Source organism: Octopus bimaculoides, chromosome 4 (assembly GCF_001194135.2).
Source record: "Octopus bimaculoides isolate UCB-OBI-ISO-001 chromosome 4, ASM119413v2, whole genome shotgun sequence".
In the NCBI taxonomy this organism is placed as follows: domain Eukaryota; kingdom Metazoa; phylum Mollusca; class Cephalopoda; order Octopoda; family Octopodidae; genus Octopus; species Octopus bimaculoides.
In genome coordinates, this window is record NC_068984.1 from 42,268,806 (window position 1) to 42,272,706 (window position 3,901).

A 3,901-nucleotide genomic window follows, 5' to 3' on the forward strand; every position below is an offset into this window, starting at 1 on the left:
GGTCAATGTCGCCTTGGCGCCCTGCCAGTTGACTGCAGGTGACATGAGCACATTAAGGAGCCTGGGTCCACTGTCCCCCAAGCCCTGCCGAATGGTATCAGCGATCCACTCGGCCTTGTAACTTGGGGGTAATCCATGCACCCAGGTTCTAGTTATTCTTTTTCCGCAGTAAGAGGGGAGGAACAAAATTTCCTCCCCCTGCAGTGTCTGACTTGCCGCGTTCGCGGCTTCCTCCGAGGAGTCAAACAGCAACCACACCGTCGCAAATTTGACCCACCTTGATATATAATATTTCTTTGTTGGCAAACAACTTGCCAACTCTTTTTCAATTGTCTCTTTATTGAAGAGGGTGATGGTATTGCGTGACCTACAACAGGTCCGCATGACCACCGTCCTCTTCTCCATCTCCTTCACCCACTGCTTGGGTGGGCACAGTTCCCACACCAAGGCAGAGTTCTTTTTTTCCATGTTCCAAAAAAACACCAAATAAAAAGATAGACAGAAAAGGGAGAAAAACAACAGTTCAAACACGGAAAAAAAATTCCAGCCAATAGGCAATCCGAGCATCTTTCAAAAGGTACTCCGATTCAAGGTACTCCGCTGCGCCTTCGGCAAAAAATTGCCAAACCAAATATTTCTACTCTTGTGATGAATCGAACACTCGAACCACAAGCAGCAAACACAAATTCGTTCACAAAACTTTTCAGTAAAAAAAAGTGCTAACAAATACTTTCACTGCTCAACTCGTTCACCAGACTTTCCAGCAAAAACCGCCAACAAACACTTTCACTGTACAATTCGCTCACAAAGTCCTTCAGCAAAAAAATGCCAACAAATACTTTCACTTCACAATTCGTTCACAAATGTGAACACAAAGTCTCTTTTTTGTTTTCCTGGCTAAAAAGCCAAGCAAACATTTTCACTCCATGGCCGGAGCGAACCCGCCTACCACAGATAATGAACATACAATTTTGTTCGTAAACGAACAAACACAAAAAACCCGCCAAAGGCAAGCCAAAATGTCGCAATGCTGAACAAAAACCTGCTGAAAAAATACACAACAAATTATTGCTCAGCTGAGCAACAAAACCGACCCACCCTGGCGAGTTCCTCAAATGTTCCTTGTTTTCATTAATTGGACGGAGCACAGCTAGCCCACATCCACCTCTGTTTACCGGAAGTGAACTTCTTACCACACAGCCACTCCTGCGCCTTTGTTCGTTCGAATATATATGTGTGTGTGTGTGTGTGTGCGTATTGGGTTGGTGCATAATTATTGCGGCTTTTTTTCAACAAATTTTGTTCAACAAAAACAACATGTAACAAAAACATCTTTAAATGATTATTCCGGAGCATGTTCACCATCTACTTCAATTACTGCTTCCCATCTGCTTGGTAGTCGGTCAAACCGTCATTTAAAGATGTTTTTGTTAAATATTGTTATTATTTTTGTTAAATAAAATTTGCTGAAAAAAAAGCCACAATAATTATGCACCAATACATATGTATATATGTATGTATGTATGTGTGCATGTATGTATGCATGTATGTATATACATATACATAGTAACATATGTACATAAATATATTCAGACAAATGCATGTGTTTTTGCGTATGCAAATATATGAGATGCATTCCGGAAGTTTTGAGACTTTTAGGAGAGGCAGTTATGTAACTGTTCTAAACTACTGAAATTTTTTAGTATTTCATTACTATAAATCTAATAAGCTAACTTGCCAGATTTTGTTATTCTAAATTGAAGGAAACGGTTGTAATAGCAGTTTCAACACACCCTACTAAACAAGGCTTCTTACTACTGACTCGTTTGCAGAATGCAGCCGGGATTCGTTCGCAGAATTCAAGCTCGCTACGCAACAAAGTTTTGTGTTAAACTGGGGAAAAATCACAGCAGAAACCTATGGAATGCTCCAGACTGCTTATGAATTAACTTTTATTGGCCAAACATTTGTGTTTTTCACTTTTACAAAGGGCATTCACTAAGCATCGGTCCGAGGACGTAGTGTGTCATACTAATCCAAAGTGTCACGCTGTAGGCGCCTATATATGTGTGTGCGTGCGTGTACGTATATATAAACATGTTTAGCCCCTGTATTCCTTTATAGGACTTCCTGTTCTTTTCACTTTTGTTACTGTTACGTTGTTAGTTATACATATGTCATAGATATGTGCATTGATGCTGCTGCTGCTGCTGCTGTTGTTGTTGTTGTTGTTGTTGTTGTTGTTGTTGTTATTGTTGTTGTTGTTGTTGTTGTTGTTGTTGTTGTTCTTCTTCTTCTTCTTCTTCTTTTTCTTCTTTTTCTTCTTCCTTCACTTCCTCCTCCCACGAGCATTACTGTGGTTGTTGATCCTGTCAATATAGCATGAACATTGCCATCACAATCAGCAACAGCTACACCACCGAATACCACTGATTTTACTAGCATCACCGCTACCGCCGTCCACCACTACTGCCACCACCACCACCACCACCTCCAGTACTACTACTACTACTACTACTACTACTACTACTACTACTACTAATAATAATAATAATAATAATAATAATAATAATCTTAAATTTCCAACAAATTTCCTTTCAAGAACCATTAATCTATTTCCCATATTTCTCTTATTCTTCCATGACAATATTTCTTAATGTTCTGTTAATCAACAATATTTTCTCTTACACCCACTACTTCTCCCGTCTTTCTTCGTCGCACTGTTCCTCTTTGAAGTCAACCTCATCTTCCGGGTCCCTCTACATTTTCTACTCCGTCATAATATCCGTATGGTATTATGGTCATAATGCCCTCTTGAACGCCTACACTCAATTTATTTTCATTCTTCAGTTGCTGCTACAACAACGACAGCAACAAAAACAACAACAACAACAAGAAATAATGATAGCAGTAATCTTTCTTTTATTAGCCTCAAGGGACACAAAAAGAACAGTGGGGATTTTTACGAAGGAACGTGTAAACAATATAAAAAAAGAGCGACAACCGTTCAAAAAAAAAAAAAATTCTAACAAAGAAACTCCCCTATAAGATGGGGAAATAATAATGGCTTCAAATTTTGGCACAAGGGCAGCAATTTTGGGGGAGATGTTAAGTCGATTATATCGACCCTAGTGTTCAACTGGTGCGTATTTTATCGACCCAATAGGATAAAAGGCAAATTTGACCTCGGCGGAATTTGAACTCAGAACATAAAGAGGGGTGAAATGTCGCTATGCATTTTGCCCGGCGTGCTAACGATTCTTCCAGCTCGCCACCTTAGTAGTAGTAGTAATAGTAGTAGTAGTAATAGTAGTAGTAGTAGTAGTAGTAGTAGTAGTAGTAGTAGTAGTAATAATAATAATAATAATCCTTTCTACTATAGGCACAAGGCCTGAAATTTGGGGGAGAAGGATAGTCGATTACACGGACCCCAGGTGTTTCACTGGTATTTAATTTGTCGACCCCGAAAGGATAACAGGTAAAGTCAACCTCGGTGGAATTTGAACTCGGACGAAGTAACGCTAAGCATTTCTCCCAGCGTTCTAACGTTCTTCCAATTCCTCACTTTATTAACAACAACAACAACAGCAACAACAACAACAACAACAATAATAATAATAATAATAATAATAATAATAATAATGATAATTTATTTCTTTACTGCCCACAGAGAGTTAAACATAGAGGGGACAAACAAGGGGATTAAGTCGATTACATCGACCCCAGCGCGTAACTGGTACTTATTTAATCGACCCCGAAAGAATGAAAGGCAAAGTCGACCTCAGCGGAATTTGAACTCAAAACGTAACGGCAGACGAAGTACTGCTAAGCATTTCACACAGCGTTCTAACGTTTCTTCCAGCTCACCTCCTTAATAATAATAATAATAATAATAATAATA